This window comes from Macaca fascicularis, chromosome 17 (genome assembly GCF_037993035.2).
Source record: "Macaca fascicularis isolate 582-1 chromosome 17, T2T-MFA8v1.1".
Taxonomy (NCBI): Eukaryota; Metazoa; Chordata; class Mammalia; order Primates; family Cercopithecidae; genus Macaca; species Macaca fascicularis.
The window spans coordinates 27794151-27820699 of NC_088391.1; the positions used below are offsets into that span (position 1 = coordinate 27794151).

The window sequence follows — 26549 nt, forward strand, 5'->3', positions numbered from 1 at the left end:
CTCTTGAGAAAGATAATGACAAAAACCAGTCATTAGAGGGGCAGGGCAATTTTAGGTTTCTTCTTTTTAGATGTAGCCCTTAACTGGAAATCTTCCCCCTTCTTGAGAAGAGATCTTGCACTGACATCTATACTGGCTTCTAAAAAGCACAGATGACCTGCTACACTTCCTGACTTTCTTGCTATTGGTTGGCACTGTTCATAAATATAATTTGCTGTTTCCCTTTTCTTTTAAATGAGCAATCCGAATTACTTGGAGGAGAAAGGCAGAAGAGATAGAGGCAGCAGAAGCCAGGGCAGCTGAAAGACAGAGAACTTCAGGTGGGCATTTTAATCTTTGTTTTGTTAATTCAGTGTTGAGAATCATGACTTGAAGATCACGTAATAGAGGAGTAATTTTTGAAAAGTAAATTTGTTTTGTTCTACTATAAATATTATTTTCCTATCATGTACATGGTAGTTTAAAAAATACTGTGAAAGTACAAAAATGTTAAAGGAAGCCAAATTCTCCACCAAGATAGCCTCTATTGATATTTTGGGGGTTTTCCGTGTGTGTGTGTGTGTGTATGTGTGTGTGTGTGTGCGTGTTTGTGAATGTGTATATGCACATATAACTTTAGTTTTCATAGTTGCGTCCCTGCACTATGGACACGTTTATATTCATTTCCTGCATTTCAGTCTATGGTTTTTCCATGTTGCTGTGAATTCTTTGTAATCATAAATTAAAGCTGCTGCATAATATTGCATTGAGGAACTTTACTTCCTCCATTTTTAGCTGTATAGCAGTTATCCTATTTTTCATAGTTTGGGTCCTTTTATTATATAAGATATATTTTTTTCATTCAGGGTCTTGTTTTAGAGGTAGAAGAAGTTGAATCTGAGCACATATGTTTCAATGGTTTTGCTTAGAGGCACAATGAGAGTGAAAGAGTATGTGAGATCATGAGCATATAATCTGTTCCTTACCCCACTGGGACCCTAACCAGTGTTTCTCAACTCTGGCTGCACATCAAGTCAGAATCACCTGACTCTGAGGAGATTAGAAAATTACCCCTAGAATAATTGAAGCTTAACTTTTAGAGATCAGCAAGTCATCTGCAGTATTTTGTCTTGTTTTCCAGAAACTTCTCAGGTGATTCTAATAGGTGGTCGGCATAAAAACAGATGACCTACGTCATTCAAAATATTTTTCTGTCTCTGACATATACCTGAGAGTAATATGTATTAGGAGAAAGGGAGGTATAATTTCAGGCAATCCAATCAAATCTCCCTTTCAACACTACATACATAATGCAAATTACAGAATAATTTGGGGGGAAACATAAGACTTCTAGAAATTTCTATCTACCTCAGCCACATAAACTCTTGAGATGAGAATCTACTTGTGTTTCGATTTACTAATGTTTTAAAGAGGTGGATTTGTTTCCAGTGCTTCGATGGTTAAAAGTTAGAGAAGTTGAGGCTGTCGTATGTTCTGAATGTACCTGAATCACGCCCATATCTGCTAGAATCTGCCAAGGCAGCCAGGCTTCCTTTCTTTTGCAATCTTCAAGATTAAACACAAGGTGGGCATTTAATAGCTGGCCAGTCACTAACACACTGTGGGCACAGTGAAGATCGATGGCATTGGATTTGGAGGCAGAAGGTGGCTCACTCTGGCTTTCAGGAGCCCCATAGACATGGCACTTACCTTCTCTGGACCTCATGTCCTCAGGAGGAAAGTGGACAGAGTTTATGCCAGGGCTGCGTTCTGGTTTCTCCCATTGGGGACTGAAAACAGAGCCAGAGCCCCTAAACCACATTGAAGCATTTGCTGTTGCACTCCTAGCCTGCTGCAGGCCAGGAATCATCCCAACGAGACCAACAGCATGTTAATCAAATTTCTTCTTGTTTTGACTCAGTGGAGAACACCTGTTTAGTACCTTCATTAATGAATGTAAACATTCACATAGTACTTTACAAAACACGTTTACATGCATCAGTTCATTTGATCCACATACTAGCCTTAAGAACTGGAGTAATTCTTATTTTAAAGATGGTAAAGATGAGACCGAGAGAACATAGGATCTTTTCCAGGTGGAACCAGAACTGGTCCAATCTGGTTTAGCCCAGGGCACATGGTCCATTCTTACAACTTAAATAATAGCTATTGTGGGAAATTGGTTAAACATATTTCATAATGTTTATATAATTGGTTATTCTGTAGCCAGTTAGATGATGACATTGATGTTGTTATTTGGCAAAGAAAGGTGATCATGGCATGGAAATAAGAAAAAAGCAAGATATAAAACAGTATTATAAATGCGCTTATTTTTGTTTAAAAATATTTTCATATATTTCAAGAAAGATGAAAAAAAGCATATATGTGAAATTTTAGATATGTCTGGTTGGTGGTAAAGTTCATAATTTAAGTTTATTTCAGCTTGTATTACATTGTAATTTTTCTTTACCATGAACATGTACTACTTGTGTAATAAAAATAAAGGAAAGTAAATAGAATTGTTCATGTCTTTCTGGTTGGCTCTTCTCCGGATGAAATGGCCCCATCTTTTACTTGGCCGTAAAGAAGGCTGCTATTTAATTCTCTGAGTTTTGTACGTTATTGTCACAAATTTTATTGTGATTGTCAGCTAGTACTGACTGAATTCTTTGTGTGTGTTGGGCACCAAGTTAATCACTTCACATCCATTTTTTTTTTCATCAGTACTCACTCCAGTGCTCCTTTGGCAGAGGAGAGTTTGAAGCTCAGAGGGCTGCAGTAATAAAAGAGACTAAAAGGCAGAGTTGAAACTTAAACCCAGGACCCTTTTAACTCAAAAGCACATGGTTTCATTCATTATATCACTCTGCCTCCCATCCACCTGGGATCACATGAGCAGCCTCCGTTTTGGAGGAAAGATGATATATTTTTTCAGTGTACTACTCATTGCTGTGTACATGAATACATGATGGTTACTTTGGGCATCATTAAGATTTCCTGTGTACTCCAGAATCAAGGATCCTTTCTGCTTTTCTATAGTTTGCTCTATGCACCAGATATCTGAGGCACTCTAGTTCCCCAAGGGTAAGGCTTTAAGATAAAAGCCTCACAAGGGATTGTGCAATTACCCAATGAACTCTGGCTAATGCGGCAGCCAAACTGGATAATACAAAGAAAGGCAAGTATTTTGCTGTGGATGCTTAGCTTTGCTAGAGAGCTTTTTGAAATCCATGTCAGAAACCCCTAGCACTGTATTTCTTTATTTATCAGGGTATTGGCCACTGCCTCCTTTGTACTGCAGTTACTTATGTACAGTAGGTTCTATTGGACTAAGACTTGGACATTGGAGTCCTTGCATAGAACCTAGCACATAAACTCCATTGAGAATAAGGCATTGTGTAAATAAATCGATTCACCAGTGAATGCAGACTTTAGTTACAGCTAATGTTTATCTCTGTGGAACTTTATTAACCTCTTTATATTAATTGACCCATGGAGAAAATATAATCTTGACAGAATTTAAAGGAAAACCTCTTCCAATGGATTGATGACTTTGTGGCAGTATAGTCAGAGTCTTTTGACAGAGAAATCTAGTTATTATTTGAGAGGCCCAGGATAAGGGTCTAAGCAGTGAGTTGGAGTCAAGAAATTCCAAAGTTGGAAGGGTCCTTAGGAAGAGCTGGGACCAGAGGTAGACTTTTTTTGCTTCTTTAGTGTGAAATCCTTAAGGGAGAGGTTTCCAAAAAGTATAGGAAGCTGACTATAGGAAGAACAAGAAGGAAGGAGAGAAAGGAAGGGAGTAGAGGAGAAAGGAGAGGAGGAAAGAGATGGAAGAGGAGGAAAAGAGATTGAAGAGGAGGGAAAGAGATGGAAAAGGAGAGAGGAACAGAGGGGAAGGGAGCCGGTTTACTCTGGAAGTTTAAATATTAAGCTGGGGTAATTTAAAATAATTTAGTCCACCATTATTACCTATATTGTACATTACATAAATAAGAATTTTTTTATTATAAAAAAGATAATTTCCCATATAAGTCTCCTCCCATGAGGCTGTAGAAACAGCATCTTACCTTGTTTGTACCTCTACTACAGAAAAACAATCATCTAAAGAGTATTTGAAGGCATCCTAGATTCTTTTTTCTCTTTTGTCAAATTATTATTTTAAAAGTATTTTAAATTTGTGTAAATTTATGGATTACACATGCAATTTTATTACGTGCATAGATTGTGTAGTGGTCAAGTCAAGGCTTTTAGGGTAACCATCACCTGAATAACATTGTATCCCAGATTCTTTTAGGTAAGTTGGTTTCTTTTTATTTTGAGTCTTACCTTAAAAATAACTCTGTTATCTTGTAAATTCACTGAGAGACATGAAGGTGACTCCCTTTGTTAGTTGTAAGAGGCAGAAATCCCTATTGGGAACTTGCTGGCAGAGAGTCAGACAGACAGTTTGCTACCCTCCAAGATATAAAGGGTGCTGCTTCCTACAGTGTTTAGAACAGAGCACCTTTTGGGTACCCTTTGTGGCTGCCTTCTGCTCCCATGCCATGCCATTGACCATTGACCCTATATTCCTGTTCCCAGACTTTAGATTTGAATTTCAGGAAAAGGAAATTTTCAAGGAAAAACACATTAACATCATTTCATTGTAAAAGACCATGTGAGTTATTTCCTCCCTGCCCCCAGAAGATATTAATTGTAAGGCATAAAATGAGGGCGTTGGATAACAGCTTCATTAGCTCATTTATTGATCTGAGCACATTCATGTGCCTCATGCTGTGCTGGGGCCTGGGGTCCAGCAGTAGCCACGTGCTTGCCTTCCATGGGCAAACAGTCTGGTGGGTAGGGATAGACAGGAGACAACTGCTGCCCCTCGGGTAAATGCTGGATGGGAAGCCCAAGGGTCGGCGAACAGCCAAGACGTGGAGGGGTCAGAGAAGCCGTCTTCTGAAGGAAGCGATGTTTAGAAAGAAACCTGAGATTGGGTAAGCAATAGCTAGGAAATGAGCTTGAGCTCAGAAGAAATGGGCAAGAGAGAGCTTGCTGTGTTCGGGGCCTTGAAATAAGCTTCATGAGACTGAGTATTCTTTATTGAGGGGATGGTGGGGAGAGAATATGCTGGATAACAAGATCGATACTGTGAAAAGCCTGGAGATGAACTTGATTCTGAGATGATAATGGGTTTTAAGTGGAAGAGTAATGTAGTCAGACATGCATTTTGGAAAGGTCACTCTGGCCACTGTGTGAAGAATGAATTGAGAACAGCCAGAGTGGAGATAAGGAGGCATTGAGGAGGCTGTGCCCACTGTCCAGGTGAAAGATGACAGCCTGCACTAGGCCAGTCTTGAGCTGACCCCTGAGATGAAAGGAGGGAGTTGGTGGAGCCTGCTGGGTAAACAGGCCAGGTCTGCCACAGAGGAGACACTGGGCAGCAGGACAAGCAGGGGAGGAGGAAAGCCCATGGTTTACTTTTGCTTCTGGCCCTCTCTTCTTTAGGTTCCAGATACCCACTGCCCTCATGCCACTGGCAGCAGGTGGGGTGGCAACAGTAATGACAATGCATGGTGCCAGGCACAGTGCAGCTGCATCCCTGGCTGTCACCTGTGCTGCCTCCTGGGGTCCTCTCAATAACTCCGAGAGGTTGAGTACTTGCTGATGATCACACAGTTTGCACAAGGAAGAGCTAGGATTTGGGTTCAGTTGGGATTTATTCCAGAGGTTTTCCATGATATCCCAATATCTCTTTATCGTTTTAGGAAATACACATGATGTTTAACAAACTACCTTTGTAAATAATTTCTTTTCTCTAAGAAGTGAATTTAATAGTGGAATATGAAATGCTGTCTAGGAGAAATGAGAACAAGTGGGAGTTTTAATTTGAATAAATAGGCTTGTGTGGAGCCCCTGAGTTATGTCATTTAGTCACCTTGATCATGGACAGGGAGGACCCTAACGTTGACCCATTCGTAGGGATTTATTGGAATAAGCAGGACAATGTCTCTATGATAACACTTGCTGTTCTTCTGTCTTGGAAATCAGAAGATTTGGAAATCAGAGACTCAGATAGAAAACAATCCTGTGATTCTGTGGTTTCCTTAGATCAGACATTTGGTTAATAACAGATACCTCCAACCTTTCTAAATACAAGGATGAAGTGCATTAGAAAATGAAAAACATATGTTGAGATTTTTACGCAAAATTAAATTCATAATCAGCATCAGACTCATGTGTTATATTAACCAAGGAGAGCTGAGGAAAGCTTTGAGAGCCAGAGAGAGGGCAACATTTAGTCAAAATAGTGTTTTTAAACAAAATGAAGCCGTGTCTCTAAGGAACTCAGAGCTCTTCATATATGTTGTTTCGTTGAGTTGAATTTTTATTTGTTTGTTTATTTGGTGGCTGAATGTTAGTGGTAGGATAGATGTGCAAGAGAAGCTACTTTTTGGAGTCTATTAAAGAAGGAAACAAGGAGAGTTAGTAAAGACAGAGATGGAAAGAAGGCGGTCTGAGGTAATGCCATGCATCTTGTTCTTGAGGGCGGAGGTGTCCCCTGGCATGCTTGGCTGCCAAACTTCTGCTAGATTTCAATCCCTGCTACCTCCCTGGGGATAAGTTGTTCTCTGGGAGCATTATCTCTTCAAAATAAAACAAGAAAGAATGAAATTGTACAAGAACTCCCATTTTAAGGGAATGTGTTCATAATCAATAGGCACCTTTTCTGCACAAGGAAATTCTCAAGAAAGAAACTTCAGTGAGGCTGGTTACGGTGGTTCATACCTGTAATCTCAGCACTTTGGGAGACCCAGGCAGCCAGGTGGGTGGTGCCCAGGAGTTTGAGACCAGCCTGGGCAACATAGCAAAGCCCTGTCTCAAGTACAAAAAGTTAGCTAGGCATGGTGGCATGCACGTGTAGTCCCAGTTACTTGGGAGGCTGAGATGGGAGGATCGTTGAGCCTGGGAGGTCGAGGCTGCAGTGAGCCATGATCACACCACTGCACTCTAGCCTGGGTAATAGAGTGAGATCTTGTCAAAAAATAAATAAAAAGAAAGAGAGAGAGAGAAGGAAGGAAGGAAGGAAGGAAGGAAGGAAGGAAGGAAGGCAGGCAGGCAGGAAGGCAGGCAGGCGGGGGAGAGAGAGAGAGAGAGAGAGAGAGAGAGAGAGAGAGAGAAAGAAAGAAACTTCATTGGATAATGTACAAATTGACCAATCAAAATGACAGAGGGAAAAAAACTTGTCAGCAAGATAGAGAAAAAAGCATCTATTGCTATACTGTCAAGACAATGGTGAAACTTATAGGATCTGACATTTTGGCCACACAGACACTTTCCAAGCTGTCATTTTTCAGCCATGCAAATCTTTGTCCTAATGGCGCTCTGACAATACACAGCTTTTTGAGGTGTCTCTTCCTCCATCTGTCTGTGTGCATTTGTGGCAGAGGATATTATTACCACACATTTGGTGGTCTGGGCAAAGTTCTCCTTTCAGTGGAAGAAGGCCACAGCCAGTTCACACTGCACGTCCACCCACTCCAAACTAGGCCCAAGAGTCAGTGCTTCAACAAGACCAGCAGCCCCAGGGAGAGTTCAGGCAAGGAAGGTGGTTCCTATAAGATCTCAAGAGCCAAAGAACATTCTAGAAAGAGTAAGAGGCAGATACAAGCTGAAGGGTGGATCAGGAGCTGGGGGGAAGTACTGAAAAGTTGGCAACCCAACTAATGTGATTTCAAAAAAAAAGTTCTAAGTAGAAAACTAAATATCATATAACACAGCATATCTGGACTTTAGAATTAAAACAAGAAACCAATATTTTAAAATTCAGAAGTTACTTGGGGGGTTTCTAAACTTTCTCTGCATTCTGGGATTTAGTCAGGAGGCAGGTTAGAGAGATGAACTGATAGCCAACATTTCCCAACATCCCTGATATCCTCCTCACCCACACACAAATCCTGGTGGATTCCTGAGAATCTGAGGAGAGATGGAGAAGGGAGGCTGGAACATTTGCTTATATAAGAAGCCAATTCGATAAGGCGACTACAAGGGAGTAACTGCTCAATGCATTAGCTTCCCCATGGGGACCCTTCCCTGTTGTGGCAATTGCATATTAAAGCCAACCCACTCTTGCCACAAGGGTTGACCCAGATCTTCCCCCAGTGGAGAGCGGAACAGTTTCAGAGACTGCTCCTCAGAGACTTCAAGCTGCTCTTAGGAATCTGCAGAATCCTATGAGCAACTCACCAAATTTTTTGTCTGCTGAGCTTCAGGGCAAGTCAGGCTCTGTTTAGTTGGGATTCAAGGGGAGAAGACCCTGTGAGCTTTGAGACTTCCAAATATGGCATCTTAACTAAAGGAACTGCTAAGAGGAGGGTAAAAATAAGGCAATTAAAGCTGCACAGGCCCCAGAGGGAAAACTTTCGTCTCCCTGCAGGGTGAATTATCAGGCCCCTGGACTCTGGCTGAAAAGTCCTTCCCTGTCCCAGAGCTGTTGAAGAGAACCTCTGCAATAGAGAGAAAGTGAATTGGAGAATTTCCTCCCCAGGGGACTTCCAGAGCCATAAATCCTTATTAACTGTACCAGTTTGCAGCAGATCTGCCAGCAAACTCTTCACCAATGGCCCAAGGTGCTGACTTCACAGTTAAGTGGCCTGTGGAAATAAATGGCATTCAGAAAGCAAAGGGTCACTAGTCTGGTGGCCAATGAAGTGACTCATATTTTGGGGGCTCCTTGAGGCACTTTGTGGATGACAGGGTGGAGGAAAAATCAGTGGAGCAAAATTTTCCAAGACACTGAGTCCATGAAAACAGGGCCCTGTGAGATTGATTCCCCTCCACCCCACTTCCTCTGGAAGCTCAGAGACCAGCTCCGTTTCACATTCAAAATACGTCACAATTTCAGTTCCTTTTATCTGTGTTTTTGTTTCGATCTCCAAGAACTTAATTCACCTTATCGTTTTGAAAAAAAGAAAAAAATTCTGAAAGCTCAAGACCATTCCTGGAAGGCCAGAAAGGTCTAGAAAGCTTGGCATTTCTGACATGACATTTGGAGCCTATTACAAATAAACTCTGAGTTGTCAGCTTGGATCTCAAGAATAGACTCTCAATGATTCTTCCCTGTTCTGGAGGGCCATGTTAATTCAGCACTCTGGGGCCTCTGGGATTTTGAGGAACAAATGTGTTGTAGAATCTTCTCTGCACAACTTCAGAGAGCTTATTCTGTCAGCCTTTGCAATAACAACAGCTAACACTTTATATGGCACTTTCTCTGGTCCAGGCCCTGACCTAAGTGCCGTTCATGTATTATCTCACTTCATCCTTACAACCCTATGAAGTAAGAACTATTATTAGCATTATCCCCTTTCTTTTATTTATTAATTTAAATTAATCTTTTTTTTCTTTTTCTTTTTTATTGAGACAGTGTCTTGCTCTATTGCCCAGGCTGGTCTTGAACTCCTGGACTCAAGCGATCTTCCAGCTTCAGCCTCCCAAAGTGCTAGGATTACAGGTGTGAGCCACTTCGCCTGGCTGCATTATCCCCTTTTACTAATAAGGAGCTGATGCCCAGGGACATAAAGTCATTTTCCCATGGTCATAGAGGTAGTCCATGAATGAATCAGGATTTAAATCCTGAGGTTGCCGCTCTACTATTGCTTCCCTGCAGCTGAGAGCAACACCTGTCATGCTTCTCACCATTTTTTATCACTAAATCATTTCTCAGCCTTGCTTTTACATATTTGCTAGTCCCCTGGGAAAATTTTGCCTCCTTAATACTTGTTCTAGGTCCCAGTTCTGAGGTTTAATAATAGTAACATCACTGAGCACTCACCCTGTATGAGACAACTCACATTCATTATGCCATTTATAGATGGCATAACTGAGGCTCAGAGAAGATAGGTCACTTCTGCACAACTTCAGAGAGCTTATTCTGTCAGCCTTTGCAATAACAGATCTCGGAGAAGATCTCACAGCCAGTTAGTGGCAGATGTGGCCTGCTACCTTACACCAACTGTCTCCTGTGAACATTTCTATTTATTTTAACTTATTTGTTAAATTGACAAATAATAACTGCATATTCATGGGGTATATATTGATGTTTCTATATATATAATGTATACTGATCATATCAGGGTAATTAGCATATCCATCATCTCAAATATTTATCATTTCCTTTTGTTGGGATTGTTCAATATCCTCCTTCAAACTAGTTGAAACTATTTAATACATTATTTTTAATTAGAGCCATCTTACAGTGGTATGGAACACTAGAAATTATTCCTCCCACCTAGTGGTAATTTTGTAACCTTTACTACATGTGAACTGCATTCACATACTCCCAGCCAGGGTAACAGTCCCATGGCCTTAACCCCATACTTAACTCATAGTTAAGCAAACTTAACCCATAGTTCATTGGCCCATCATGTGTACACACATGACCTTTACCTGAGAAACAACCCTGGAAGCCCATATCTGGCTATCACTACAAGTTCTTACAGCCTAGGCCACTGAGAGACTTGCAAATGCTGCTAATGTGGATTACAGCCAAAGAAACCACATGAAGACTACACTGAAATGTCTACCTAGAACCAAGGTCTACTTACGTCACTGAGCTGATACTCCAGGATACGTTTATATGAATAAACTTTGTCCTGTGAAACCTACTCCATAAAATTGAAAGAGACAACTTTTCCACCAGATGTGTAGAAATCAACATAGGAACACATCAAATATTTAAAAGCATGGCAACATGACACCTCATAAGGAAAATAATAACTCTAGTAACAGACCCAGATCATAAGGAAATATATGAAATGCAAATAAAGGAATTCAAAATAATAATCTGAAGGTGACTCAGTGAGATACAAGATAATACAGATAGACAATTCAATGAAATCAGGAAAATGATTCATAATTGAATGAGAAGTTCAACAAAAAAGATAGTTATCATAAAAAAGAACCAAAAAGAAATCCTAGCCGTGAAGAATTCAATGAATGAAATAAAAATACAATAGTCTGTTTCAACAACAGACTGGCCAAGAAGAAAAAATTTCTAAACACGAAGACAGGTCTTTTGAAATAGCACAGGCAGACAAAGAAGAAAAAAAAGAAGACATAAAAGAGAATGAAAAAAGCTTACAGGATTTATGGGACACCATTCAGGAAAGAAATGCTCATATTATGGGTGTTTTAGAAGGCAAGGAGAAGAGAAAAGGGTGGGAAAACATGTTTAATAAAATAATAGCAGAGAACTTCTCAGGTCTTGAGAGAGAGATGAGCATTCAGGTCCAGGAAGCTAAAAGAATTCCAAATAGACTCAACCCAAAAAGATTCTCCCCAAGTCACATTATACTTAAACTGTAAAAAGTCAAAGAAAAAAATTTAAAAGCAGCAAGAGAAAAGCATCAAGTCACATATAAGGGAATCTTCATTGGTCTAAGGGTGGATTTCTCAGCAGAAACCTTAGAGGCCAAGAGAGAGTTGGGATGATAAATTCAACATACAAAAAGACAAAAAACCTGTCCATGAAGAATATTATACCAAGCAAAGCTATCCTTCAGAAATGAAGAAGTAATAAAATCTCTCCCAGACAAGCAAAAATTAAGACAATGTATCACCACTAGACCAGCCTTAAAAGAAATGCTCAAGGGAGTCATATCTGGAAGTGAAAAGATGATAAACATTTTCATGAAAACATGCGAAACTATAAAACTTACTAGTAGAGCTGATACACAAAGGAGAATCAGAAAGGAATCAAGACTTATCACCACAGATAACCATTCAATTGCAAGGATAAACAATAAGAGAAGAAGTGATGAACAAAAGATACACAAAACAACCAGAAAAGAATCAATAAAATGATAGAAGTCCTCACCTCCCAAGAAATAATAACTTTGAATGTAAGTGGATTAAATTCCTCATGTAAAAGATAGAGACTAGCCTAACAGATTTTAAAAACACAAGACCCAACTATATGCTGCCTGTAAGAAAATCACCTAAACTGTAAAGACATACATAGACTGAAAGTGAAGAGACGAAAAAAGATATTCCATGCAAATGGAAATCAAAAGTGAGGAGCTATGCTTGTATCAGACAAAACAGACTTCAGGTTGAGCTGTGAAAAGAGACACAGAAGGACATTATATAATAATAAACCATTGTCTTCCACAATAGTTGAACTAATATACACTCCCACCAATAGTGTAAAAGCATTCCTATTTCTCCACATCCTCTCCAGCATCTGTTGTTTCCTGACTATTTAACGATCGGCATTCTAACTGGCATGAGATGGTATCACATTGTGGTTTTGATTTACATTTCTCTGACGACTGGTGATGATGAGCTTTTCTTCATATGTTTGTTGGCCGCATAAATGTCTTCTTTTGAGACGTGTCTGTTCATATCCTTTGCCCACTTTTTGATGGGGTTTTTTTAATTTTTCTTGTAAATTTGTTTAAGTTCCTTGTAGATTCTGGATGTTAGCCCTTTGTCAGATGAATAAATTGCAAAAATTTTCTCCCATTCTGTAGGTTGCCTGCTCACTCTGATGATAGTTTCTTTCTCTGTGCAGAAGTTCTTTAGTTTAATTAGATCCCATTTGTCAATTTTGGCTTTTGTTGCCATTGCTTTTGGTGTTTTAGTCATGAAGTCTCTGCCCATGTCTATGTCCTGAATGATATTGCCTAGGTTTTCTTCTAGGGTTTTTATGGTTTTAGGTCTTATGTTTAAGTTTTTAATCTATCTTGAGTTAATTTTTGTGTAAGGTGTAAGGAAGGGGTTCAGTTTCAGTTTTCTGCATATGGCTAGCCATTTTTCCCAATACCATTTATTAAATAGGAAATCCTTTCCCCATTGATTGTTTATGTCAGATTTGTCAAAGATCAGATGGTTTTAGATGTGTGGTGTTATTTCTGAGGCCTATGTTCTGTTCCATTGGTCTATACATCTGTCTTGGTACCAGTACTGTGCTCTTTTGCTTACTGTAGCCTTGTAGTATAGTTTGAAGTCAGGTAGTGTGATGCCTCCAGCTTCGTTCTTTTTGTTTAGGATTCTCTTGGCTACATGGGCTCTTTTATGGCTCCATCTGAAATTTAAAGTAGTTTTTTCTAACTATTTGAAGAAAGTCAATGGGACTTGATGGGAATAGCATTGAATGTATAAATTACTTTAGGCAGAATGGCCATTTTCATGATATTAATTCTTCCTATCCATGAGCATGAAATGTTCTTCCATTTGTTTGTATCCTTTCTTATTTCCTTGAGCAGTGGTTTGTAGTTCTTCTTGAGAAGGTTCTTCACATCCCTTGTAAGTTGTATTCCTAGGTATCTTATTCTCTTTGTAGCAATTGTGAATGGGAATTCACTCATGATTTGGCTCTCTGTCTATTATTTGGGTATAGGAATGCTTGTAATTTTTGCACATTGATTTGTTTCCTAAGACTTTGCTAAAGTTGCTTATCAGCTTAAGGAGTTTTTGGCTGAGATTATGGGGTTTTGTAAATATACAATCATGTCATCTGCAAACAGAAACAATTTGATTTCCTCTCTTCCTATTTGAATACACTTTATTTCTTTCTCTTGCCTGATTGCCCTGGTCAGAACTTCCAATATTGTGTTGAATAGGAGTGGTGAGAGAGGGCATCCTTGTCTTGTGTGTATTTTCAAAGGGAATGCTTCCAGCTTTTGCCCATTCAGTATGGCATTGGCTGTGAGTTTGTCATAAATAACGCTTATTATTTTGAGATATGTTCCTTCAACATCTAGTTTATTGAGTGTTTTTAGCATGAAAGGATGTTGAATTTTTCTGCATCTATTGAAATATTCATGTGGTTTTTGTCATTGGTTCTGTTTATGTGATGAATTATGTTTATTGATTTGCATAAATTGAACCAGCCTTGTATTCCAGGGGTGAAGCCAACTTGATCGTGGTGAATAAGCTTTTTAATGTGCTGCTGAAGTTGGTTTGCCAGTGTTTTATTGAGGATTTTCACATCGATGTTCATCAGGGATATTGGCCTGAAATTTTCTTATTTTGTTGTATCTCTGCCAGGTTTTAGTATCAAGATGTTGCTGGACTCATAAAATGAGTTAGGGAGGAGTCCCTCTTTTTCTATCCTTTGAAATAGTTTCAGAAGGAATGGTACCAGCTCCTCTTTGTACCTCTGGTAGAATTCAGCTGTGAATCCATCTAGTCCTGGGCTTTTGATTTTTATTGGTAGGCTATTAATTATACTGCCTCAGTTTCAGAACTTGTTATTCATCTATTCAGGGATTCCACTTCTTCCTGGTTTAGTCTTGGAAGGGTGTATGTGTCCAGGAATTTATCCATTTCTTCTAGATTTTCTAGTTTATTTGCACAGAGGTTTTTATAATATTCTCTGATTGTAGTTTGTATTTCTGTGGGATGAGTGGTGATATCCTCTTTATCATTTTTTATTGTGTCTATTTGATTCTTCTCTTTTTTCTTCTTTATTTGTTTGCCTAGCAATCAATCTATTTTGTTACTCTTTTCACAAAAAACAGTTTTTGAATTCATTGATTTTTTGAAGGGTTTTTCATGTCTCTATCTCTTTCAGTTCTGCTCTGATCTTAGTTATTTATTGTTTTCTGCTAGCTTTTGAATTTGTTTGCTCTTGCTTCTCTAGTTTTTATAAATGTGATGTTAGGATTTCGATTTTAGGTCTTTCCTGCTTTCTCCTATGGGCATTTAGTGCTATAAATTTCCTTCTAAACACTGCTTTAGCTGTGTCCCAGAGGTTCTGGTACATTGTGTCTTTGTTCTCATTGGTTTCAAAGAATTTCTTTATTTCTGCCTTAATTTCATTATTTACCCAATAGTCATTTAGGAGCAGATTGTTCAGTTTCCATGTAGTGGTGTGGTTTTGAGTGAGTTTTTGTTTTTTGTTTTTTGGGGTTTTTTTTGACAGAGTCTTGCTCTGTCACTCAGGCTGGAGTGTAGTGGCACAATTGCGGCTCACTGCAAGCTCTGTCTCCTGGGTTCATGCCATTCTCCTGCCTCAGCCTCCCAAGTAGTTGGGACTACAGGCGCCTGCCACCACACCTGGCTAATTTTTTGTATTTTTAGTACAGGCGGGATTTCACTGTGTTAGCCAGGATGGTCTCGATCTTCTGACCTCGTGATCTGCCCACCTTAGCCTCCCAAAGTGCTGGAATTACAGGCGTGAGCCACCGCACCCAGTCTTGAGTGAGTTTCTTAATTCTGAGTTCTAGTTAGATTGCCCTGTGGTCTGAGAGACAGTTTGTTATGTTTTCTGTTCTTTTGCATTTGCTGAGGAGTGTTTTACTTCTAATTATGTGGTCAATTTTAGAATAAGTGCAATGTGGTGCTGAGAAGAATGTCTATTCTGTTGATTTGGGGTGGAGAGTTCTGTAGATGTGTATTAGGTCCACTTGGTCCAGAGCTGAGTTCAAGTCCTGAATATCCTTGTTAATTTTCTGTCTCATTGATCTGTCAAATATTGACAGTGGGGTGTTAAAGTGTCCCACTATTATTGTGTGGGAGTCTAAGTCTCTTTGTAGGCCTCTAAGAACTTGCTTTATGAATCCGGGTGCTCCTGTATTGGGTGCATGTATATTTAGGATAGTTAGCTATTCTTGTTGCATTGATCGCTTTATCATTATGTGATTCCCTTCTTTTCTTTTTTGATCTTTGTTGATTTAAAGTCTGTTTTATCAGAGACTAGGATTGCAACCCCTGCTTTTTTTTTTTTTTTTTTTGCTTTCCATTTGCTTGTTAAATATTCCTTCATCCCTTTATTTTGAGCCTATGTGTGTCTTTCATGTGGAATTGGTTACCTGAATACAGTACACCAATGGGTTTTGACTCTTTATCCAATTTGCTAGTCTTTGTCTTTTAATTGGGGCATTTAGCCCATTTACATTTAAGGTTAATATTGTTATGTGTGAATTGATCCTGTTATTATGATGCCAGCTGGTTATTTTGCACATTAGTTGATGCAGTTTCTTTACAGTGTCGATGGTCTTTACATTTTGGTATGTTTTTGCAGTGGCTGGTACTGGTTTTTCTTTTCCATATTTAGTGCTTCCTTTGGAGCTCTTGTAAGGCAGGCCTGGTGGTGACAAAATCCCTCACCATTTACTTGTCTGTAAAGGATTTTATTTCTCCTTCACTTATGAAGCTTAGTTTGGCTGCCTATGAAATTCTGGGTTGAAAATTCTTTTCTTTAAGAATGTTGAATATTGGCCCCCACTCTCTTCTGGCTTGTAGAGATTCTGCAGAGAGATCAGCTGTTAGTCTGATGGGTTTCCCTTTGTGGGTAACCCGACCCTTCTCTCTAACTGCCCTTAACATTTTTTCCTTCATTTCAACCTTGGTGAATCTGATGATTATATGTCTTGGGGTTGCCCTTATTGAGGAGTATCTTAGTGGTGTTCTCTGTAATTCCTGAATTTGAATGTTGGCCTGTCTTGCTAGGTTAGGGAAGTTCTCTTGGATAATATCTGGAAGTGTGTTTTCCAACTTAGATCTATTCTCCCTGTCACTTTCAGGTACACCAATCAGATGTAGGTTTGGTCTTTTCATATAGTCCCATATTTGGAGGCTTTGTTTGTTCCTTTTCATTCTCTTTTCTTTAATCTTGTCTTCATGCTTTATTTCATTAAATTGATCTTCAATCTCTGATATCCTTTCTTCCATTTGATCAATTTGGCTATTGATACTTGTGTATGCTTCATAAAGTTCTCATGCTATGTTTTTCAACTCCATCAGGTTATTTATGTTCTTCTCTAAACTGGTTATTCTAGTTATCAATCCCTGTAACCTTTTATCAAGGTTCTTAGCTTCCTTGCATTGGGCTAGAACATGATCCTTTAGCTAGGAGGAGTTTATTATTACCCACCTTCTGAAGCCTACTTCTGTCAATTTGTCAAACCCATTCACTATCCAGTTTTGTTCCCTTGTTGGTGAGGAGCTGTGATCCTTTGGAGGGAAGAGTCATTCTGGTTTTTGGAATTTTTGATATTTTTGCACTGGTTTTTCCTTATCTTCATGGATTTATGTACCTTTGATCTTTGATGCTGATAACCTTTGGATGGGATTTTTGTGTGGGTGTCCTTTTTGTTGATGTTGATGTTATTACTTTCTGTTTATTAGTTTTCCTTCTAACAGAGGAGTTTGCTGGAGGTTGACTCCAGACCTGTTTGCCTGGATATCACCAGCAGAGGCTGCAGAACAACAAAGATTGCTGCCTGCTCCTTCCTCTGGAAGCCTTGTCTCAGAGGGGCACCTGCCAGATGCCAGCCAGAGCTCTACTGTATGAGGTGTCTGTTGACCCCTGCTGGGAGGTGTCTCCCAGTCAGGAAGCATGGGGTTCAGGGACCCACAGGATTCAGGGGCCCACATGAGGAGGCAGTCTGTCCCTTAGCAGAGCTCAAGTGCTGTCCTGAAAGATCCGCCCCTCTCTTCAGAGCCGGCATTCAGGAATTTTTAAGTCTGTTGAAGCTGTGCCCACAGCCGCCCCTTCCCCCAGGTGCTCTGTCCCAGGGAGATGGAAGCTTTATCTATGAGTCCCTGACTGGGGCTTCTGCCTTTCCTTCAGAGATGCCCTGCCCAGTGATGAGGAATCTAGAGAGGCAGTCTGACTACAGCAACTTTGCTGTGCTGTAGTGGGCTCTGCCGAGTTGGAACTTCCTGGCAGCTTTGTTTACACTGTGAGGGGAAAACCACCTACCCAAGCCTCAGTAATGGCAAATACCCCTCCCCCACCAAGCTCAGGCATCTCAGGTCGACTTCAGACTGCTGCTGTGCTGGCAGCAAGAACTCAAGCCAGTGGATCTTAGCTTGCTGGGCTCTGTGGGGGTGGCATCTGCTGAGAAAGACCACTTGGCTCCCTGGCTTTAGCCCCCTTTCCAGAGGAGTGAATGGTTCTGTCTAGCTGGTTTTCCAGGTGCCACCAAGGTACAGGAAAAAAAAACTCCTGCAGCTAGCTCAGTGTCTGCCCAAACAGCAGCCAAGTTTTGTGCTTGAAAACCAGGGCCCTGGTGGTATAGGCACCTGAGGGATTCTCCTGGTCTGCAGGTTGCAAAAACCATGGAAAAAGCGTAGTATCTGGGCTAGATAGCATCATCCCCCATGGCATAGTCCCTCAAGGCTTCCCTTGGCTAGGGGAGGGAGTTCCCCAACCCCTTGCACTTCCCAGGTGAGGTGATGCCCCACTCTGCTTCTGCTTGCCCTCCATGAGCTGTGCCCACTGTCTAACCAGTCCCAGTGAGATGAGTTGGGTACCTCAGTTGGAAATGCAGAAATCACCCACTTTCTGCATTGATCTCACTGGGAGCTGCAGACCGGAACTCTCCCTATTCAGCCATCTTGCCAGTCACCCTATCCTCATTTTATAGATAAGCTTCCCTCAAAGAAGTTAAGTAATTTGTTCTATCCAAGGTTACCTAGTTAGAAAAGGCAGACCAGAACCCAGCCTCTATGCTCTTTCTGCCATCTGTTCCCTTATTATACAGCTCCACTAGTTGGTGCTGACTCTCATATATGAGAATACAGATATGATTGGGATCAAGTAGTGGAAAGTCTTATATTTGTGGTTGAGGAATTTCCATTTGGTCTGATAGGCAATTACACTCTCCAAGTGAAATGAAAGTTGCATTTTAATTGGTAACATCTAGCAATGGTGTACGGATTTTACTAGTTAAATCTCTACAAACAGATGATGCTATGGTTTCTAGGCATCAGCTAAAAAGTCTGAGGTTAGGATGGTGATATTGTACATATAGAGTAGGGATAAAGTATAAGAAATATGATATAAAAACAATGGAGATAACTCAGCCAATTGATTGTGAAGTATAAAAGAGAGAAGAATTAAAGAAAACATCCCAATAGTGGCTACCAACTGAGTGAGATCAGTTTGAGGAGATGGATAAATTCAGATAGAGTTTGAGGTAGAGGCAGAATCTCCAAATAAGACTATTCTGTAGGCAACTAAAAATATTGGAACTACAGCTCAAGTTAGAATTTAGGAAAAGCCATTTGAGTTCTCCTAGTCCCAGATTTTTTTCTTTACTTGTAAAATAGGGATAAAAATGCCAATTTAGCCTGTCTCAAGGATAGCCAGTGGAGCAAATGAGATATCTGAAAAGAAAATTCTTTGCAAACTATAAAACAAAAATATGGGCTGTCAAAAGGCATATCTGGGAGGCAGAGGCAAAGAAACAGTACAAAGTTTCCATGGTGGGTAAATCCTTTGAGGAAATATAGACAGAGGTGAGCCAAGGACAAAGATGGGGCTCCAGTGGGTGTCCACAATAGGGTAAAGATGAAATGACTGGGGGTCAGAAGGGTGAGCAGTCAGGAAATGGAAAACCATGAGGCCTCAGGGCTACAGAAGTCAGATGAGTGGAGGTTTCAAAGATGTGAGAATTGAAGTCTACAGAGTGACTGAAAAAGGAGTTTGAGAAAAGACCAGTAGAACTGGCTGCTGAGCAGGGACAAATGATCTTAATCTTAGTCATGTAAAATTCTGAGGAGGGTCTCCTCTGAGGTGGAGGGCATGGGGCAGGGAAGGCGTATTGCTGTAGATTAGGAAGAAGATAATCACAAAGAAACAACACCAGAGTCCTCTGGTTCAGGGTGTCTAGGTGCAAAACAACAAGAAGAAATGGTACAGAATTTCAGTTGGTCACAGAGTTTGGTAGGAGGAATCACTAGCATTTGGTGCTCAGAGAGCAAAGGTTACACAGCTACAGAGTGGGAAGGTTGAGTCAAGCCTGGTCTCCTGGATTTCTGGTAGACTCTACATTCTACCACACTATGGCTCAGGTGTATGATGTTCAGAGAGGAGGAGAGATGAACAGAGGAAGAAACTGAAGTTACATGAGAAAGATGCACTGCCAGTAAGAGTCACGGTGACCCAGGGAGAAGAAGTACACATCCTCCCTCCCTGACTCAAAGTCTTTCTCCAGCAACAAACCTTTTGCAGTAACTGCAGAACTCAAAGGCATCCTCTCTCCTTCCTGAGGTCACTGTCTCAACTGCTGCTTTTTTTTTTTTTTAATTAGCTTCCTGCCTTCAGCTTTCTACACAACCCCTCTGATCACTGATAACTTTTCTGTTACTGAATCACCTGGTACTTTTTTTTTTTTTTTTTTTTTTTGAGACAGAGTCTCACTCTATCACCCAGGCTGGAGGGCAGTGGCACAATCTCGGCTCACTACTGCAACCTCCGCCTTCAGGGTTCAAGTTATTCTTGTGCCTCAGCCTCCTGAGTATCTGGGATTTATAGGCAAGCACCACCACATTTCTCCATACCAAGGAATTGGGATTTCATCCTGAGGGCAGTGAGAGCCTCTGAAAGGTGAAGAGCAGATCTGTGTTCTAGAGAGGTGACACTGGCAGCAGATGAGGACAGTTTGGTGGAGGCAAGCCCAAGTACAGAGAGGGTAGTTTTTGTATTTTTAGTAGAGATGAAGTTTCGCCATGTTGGCAAGGCTGGTCTTGAACTCCTGGCCTCAAGTGATCTGCCCACCTCGGCCTCCCAGAGTGCTGGGATTACAGGCACGAGCCACCGCACTGGGTCCACCTGTTACTTTTTATTCCCATTGAACACTCACTTCTCCTTAAAGGAGTCTTTTTCTCAGCCTTCTTGGCATTGTGTTCTTGTATCATTTGGCCAGTCTTTGTATCATTTGGCCAGACTCTCCTTGTATCATTTGGCCAGTCTTTCTCAATCATCGTTCCAGCCTCTTCTCTCTGCCTGTCCCTTAATTGTTGGTGTTCCCCAAGGTTCAATCCTCCTTCGTTCTCACACCCCCCTGTGTGAGCCTCTCCACTCCTCTGGCTTCAGTTACCATCAAGTGCTGACAGCCTTACGTTTATCAGGTTCAGGTTCACCTAGTTCCTCCTCCCCAGCTATATAGAGCAACAGGATAGCTCCATTTGCCTATTTCTTGAATGCCTCAAATCCAAAATGCCCCAAATTAAACTCCCCATTTCTTCAGCCCAATCAGCATTTTCTCCATAGGTTCCTTTTATTCATGAAAGGCACCACTTCCTTCCCCTAATACCTGAGATGAACCTTGACTTCCCTTTTCCCTGACCTTCTATATTTAGTCCACCCACAGTCTGGTCAGTTCTCACTCCTTTATAGCTCTCAGTCCCCTCCAGGTCTGTGCAGCCTCTCTGTCCTGCACAATCACAAGAGCACCCCTACTCACCTCTCTGTACTTGGGCTTGCCTCTCAAACTGTCCTCATCTGCTGCCAGCGTCACCTCTCTAAAGTGCAGGTCTGCTCTCCACCTTTCAGAGGCTCTCACTGCCCTCAGGATGAAACCCCAATGCCTTGGTATAGAGAAAGGCCCCGCAGGAACCGCTCTCTGCCCACCCATCCTCCTTGCATGCCTCACCTAGTCTCCACTATATTACTTACACTTCCCCAACTTGCCATGTGCTCTCAACTTCGGGCCTTTGTACATCGTTTTCCACTGCCCAAAGTCCCTGTCCCTCTCTCCTTAGTCAATTCGTCTCCCTCAGAACCTTAAAAAATCACCCCCCCATTCCCCAAGGCTGGTGTGGTCCCTCCCCTGCATTCTCATAGCACTCTTGAGGTTTCTATCTGTGGGCCCTTCTTCCTCATAGAGCTTTGTCCTGTTGACTTGTTTGACCCAGTCACCACTCCACAGGTTCCTTTTGGTCCGAGATCATGTTTTCTTTACTGTCATATACACAGGGCTGAATATATGTGGTGCAGAGAAGCAGGACAGTGTTTTGATTGAGCAGACAACTGGATTCAAGCCACATCCTACCACTAACTTGCAAGGGAATTTGGGCACACAAGTTATTCCATGCCTGTGCACTTTGGTCTTCTCATCTATAAAATGATCAAATCAGAGTACTTAGAGCTATTATCAAGTAAGAGTAGCAAGGATTGTTTGAGGACTAATTGAGTTAGTAACATAAGGAGCATGGCAGAGTGCCCGGCACAGAGTAACAGAGTACAACTCGCTGTTGCTGCCCCTTGTTGGATGAAGGAGCATCTGTGGCTTGAGGTGGGGTGGGCTGATAAAGAAAATGCCTTTCCCCAGAGCCCTTGGGCAGGTTTGACCAAGACAGATAGCTTGAAGTGAGGAGTCTTGAGGGTAGCAATCAGAAAGTCAAGAACCTCGATGCCAGTTTACCAGAAGGGTTTCCAATGTGGGAGTTACAGATGGCAGAGACAGTGGGCAAACAGTATACTCAGAAGGTCACTGAGTAGCAACTAGGGAGGCTTCCGCATGGCAGGTCTACCAGTTTTCCCCCCCTCTGTCTCAGGGCTGCTCTACACAGAAGCCTATCATTATTTCCTTGTTAAGATGATGCAAAGTGCACCAACCTCTGTTCTCCAGGTTATTTGCACTGTAGCAATTTGCCACAAGGTCAGGGTAGCTCGTTGTCTAATTGCACACTGCTTGTGGCTATTCTGGGTTTGTTTGTGTCAATGCATCTTCAGACTCCGCGGGCAGGACACAGATTCAAATCTGGGAACCAAAGGTGAGCAAACCCATCTGCTCATAGTCAGTGTTGACGGAGAGGGGTTAGTGGGGGAGGAGTCTGTGCCAATATCTAATGATCCCATAAGAATGTATCAAAAGATACATTTTTCTAAGTATAAATAAAAATAACATCTGTGAGATCCGGAACAGTTGCAGCTTTGCTATCACTGTGACAACATTCTAAGCATCGACGTAAGCTATTCACCCTCATCAGACTTTAACTGGTCACGCAGCATGTTTGGTTTTCTTCCTAACTCAAATATGGAATCTCCATCTGCTGCTGCTGCTCCCTGTCTCTTCTTTGTTGTTTAATTACCAGCAAAGCTGCAGGAGATGAAGTCTTAATTCTGTCTTTGTTCTGAATCCCCTTTCAGTACAGTAAGCTGTGCACATGCTTACTCCTTTCCCATTAAGGCCGTGGAAATTATGCTGCCAAATTATTTCCCAGTTTCCCTTGAATTTACCTCTTCATATATTTCTCAGCTTCCTGTCACATACTTCATTGGTCTGGCTAATTTTTACAGTCACATCTAGCAGACAATTTTCTTTTCTTTTCTTTCTTTTTTCTTTTTCTTTCTTTCTTTTTTTTTTTTCAGTCTAGTGAAATGTTGCAGTGTGGTGTAGTCAAATGTATTTTATATTGGCAGGAAAGTACAATCAAAATATTTTAAAGGTTTCTCAAGAAACAGTGTTGAGCTAAATGGAATTTGGAATGTGGGCTGGCCCTGCTTTTTGCTGGTAGCCTTTAGCTACATGAGGTTTCTAGGAAGGATGTTTGTGTATTTTTTTTTTCTTTCGTTTAGCTTTCTGGGGAATAAGATGCTCTTAGTATCAACGCCTCTGGCTTCTGTGATTATACTCTCCCTACAACTGCAGCTGTTTGACAACCATCTATCACTCTTGTTTCCCATTCCCATCCAGCCCACTGTGGGGCCTAGAACCAACCCCAACCTCAAGCAGAGGAACTGAAACAATTCTAGAACTCAGTGTTGCCCTTGGTGTTGCTCTGATCTTGATCTTGTGCCTCAATTCTAACATTAAACTTCTCTTTTGTTCCTGAGATGTTGTTCCCAGTTCATTAGGGGAAATGGACCCTTGTTTTGGCATTCTTGGTCTGAGTCTCTGCGCTCAAGGCTTTATCTAACTCAGAACTCAGGACTCAGGGCCCACCTGCACTAGCCATGCCTCCTCCTAAGTCTGAAGTTCTCTCCTTGCACTGTGGCCTGGTAGTAAGGGCCTTGCTGCTTACAAACGGACTTCCCCAATGAAGTCTGCCTTCCTCCCCAGTTGCTTAAGAAGTCCTTATTGCTGGGGTCTGTTTTTGGTCTACCTGCTCCCCTCAAATCCTTGGTGGATGACCAATTACTGTTGTTTTGGTGACCTCTTGTCTGTGGTCATGCCTGCTGGATTTCATGTCCTGCCTTTGACAAGGAACTTACCCCAGCATCTGTATCTTACAGTGTCCCTGAGGGCCTGCTATATTCCAGCAAGGGAGAAGTCCAGGGCTTGGTCCTGCCTGTCTTGAGCTGCCCTTTTCACTGCAATTCACAGCCCTATTGATCTTGAGATAGAACAAGTGGTGGTCTTCATGGTCAAAGAGTTAAATCAAAACTTTCAAATACTTTTTCAGCCCCTTCTCTAACTTCTTAAACTGTAAGGTTTCCCTAAGATTCTAACAGAATCTTGGCTCTAAAGTCAGGTTCTTTAAGACTAAAGTAGGTTCTATATGGCCATGTGGATGGACAAGAATGTCCTTTTCAATAAAAAGCCATTTGTAATGAAATCTTTATGTAAAAATTCCTCTGACTGATTCCATATCAGTCTTAGTTCTCATGCCTTGTTTCCTTGTCCCCTAGGCTCTGTGTGTTAACTCTGGTTCTAGTGCCCTGCCCATCCAGAGCTGAAACATAATTATGACGTTAATCCGGCTCCACATTTTCTTTATTGACCTGGTTTGGGCAAGCTGCCTGTACCACTTCTAGTATTCCAACGGAGTACCTTCTGATTGTGCATTTAGTCCTGCTGTCCTGGCCCTGCCAACTGACAGAAAGTATAATTCACTGTGAGATTGAGTTAAGACACTATCTCCAAGCTTCTAGTTTTGTTGTATTCACTTTCCTGAGTCAGGCTGACAGAGTTCCAGCCCCTATGTGACTATTTCCCTGAATTATATATGCCACCCTGACCTGTCTCCTGAGCTCTAAAGTATGTGGTCTCCATTCCAGCTAATGGCCTCACCATTCACCTTACAATCTAAGCTAGGAACCTCAGACTTGCTGTTGAGATACATCAAAACAAAAGAGCCATTATCCATGTAATCAGAACTAAGGCCCCAGCAGTCAACTCAGAAATAGGATTGGATGCTTAGCTCTGCACATGAGAAATTGCATCATATCAGTTCTCAAGAAATCAGCTTACACCCATAGAACTCATAGGGAACTACACCCACAGAACTAATAGGGAACTAATTTTTTTTAACTTTTATTATAGATTCAGGGGTACATGTGCAGGTTTGTTATATAGGTATATTCGTGTCACAGGGATTTCTTGTATGGATTATTTTGTCACTCAAGTACCTAGCTTAGTACCCAATAACTATTTTTTCTGATATTCTCCCTTCTCCCCCATCCAGATCTCAAGTAGATCCCAGCGTTTTTTGTTCTTCTCTTTGTGTCCATCTGTTCTCATAATTTAGCTCCCACTTATAAGTGAGAACTTGTGGTATTTGGTTTTCTCTTCCTACGTAAGTTTGCTAAGGATGATGGCCCCCAGCTCCATCCATGTTCCTGCGAAGGACAAGATCTCGTTCTTTTTTATGGTTATATAGTATTCTATGGTGTATATGTACCACATTTTCTTTATCCAGTCTACCATTGATGGACACGTAGGTTGATTCCATGTCTTTGCTATTGTGAATAGTGCCGCAATGAACATGTGCGTGCATGTGTCTTTATGATAGAATGATTTATATTCCTTTGGGCATATACCCAGTAGTGGAATTGCTGGGTCAAATGGTAGTTCTGTTTTTAGCTCTTTGAAGAATCCTCAGACAACTTTCCACAATGTCTGAACTAATTTACACTCTCACAAATAGTGTTTAAGCATTTTCTTTTTTCTGCAACCTCTCCAGCATCTGTTTTCTTTGACTTTTTAATCATAGCCATTCTGACTGGTGTGAAATGTTATCTCATTGTGTTTTTGATTTGCATTTATCTAATGATCAGTGATATTGAGCTTTTTTTCATATGCTTATTGGCCACATGTATAATATGTCTTCTTTTTTAAAAGTTTCTGTTCATGTCCTTTGTCTACTTTTTAATGGAGTTTTCTTTCTTATAGGTTGGTTTAAGTTCTTTATAAATGCTGGATATTAGACCTTTGTCAGATGCATAGTTTGCAAAAATTTTCTCCAATTCGTAGGTTGTCTGTTACTCTGTTGAGTTTCTTTTGCTGTGCAGAAGCTTTTAAGTTTAATTACATCCCATTTATCAATTTTTGCTTTTGTTGTAATTGCTTTTGGCATCTTCATCATGAAATCTTTGCCAGACAGGGAACTAATTTTTAACCCAGAACTCTGTTTGGTAAATTTAGAATGGGGATTATAATGGGGTATCCAACTTTCCTTTTATTGCATTCTTACAGTTCACAATCCATAGTCACTTTTTTAAAACATTTATTTTACAGAGAGTCTCACTGTCATCCAGACTAGAGTACAGTGGCATGATCATAACTCACTGCAACCTCAAACTCCTGGGCTCAAGCAATCCTCTTGCCTCAGCCTCCTGAGTAGCCAGGACGATAGGTACACAATACCATGCCTGGCTAATTTTTAAAAATTACTTTTTGTAGAGATGGGGGGATCTCACTATGTTGACCAAGCTGATCTTGAACTCTGGGCCTCAAGTGATCCTCCCACCTTGGCCTCCCAAAATGTTGGGATGACAGGTCCATAGTCCCTCTTCCAGACAAACTTCCCTGAGCAGATGAGTTATCAGAGGGTTCCATGGAAGAAACAGGCTTTGAGTAAAGGAGTGGAGTAATCTTGAGAGATTCTCATTATGAGCATGTCAG

General features: G+C 41.0%; 1 protein-coding gene across 5 annotated transcripts in view; it reads left to right on the top strand.

Moving 5' to 3' along the window:
- Positions 1-232: 232 nt before the first annotated feature.
- Positions 233-26549, top strand: part of CYSLTR2 (cysteinyl leukotriene receptor 2) — a 47491-nt gene continuing 21174 nt past the window's right edge. For all 5 annotated transcript variants that reach the window (XM_065533242.2, XM_015439280.4, XM_065533243.2 and 2 more), the window contains exon 1: positions 233-320. The gene's annotated coding sequence lies outside the window, so the exon portion shown is untranslated. The remainder of the gene's footprint in view (positions 321-26549) is intronic.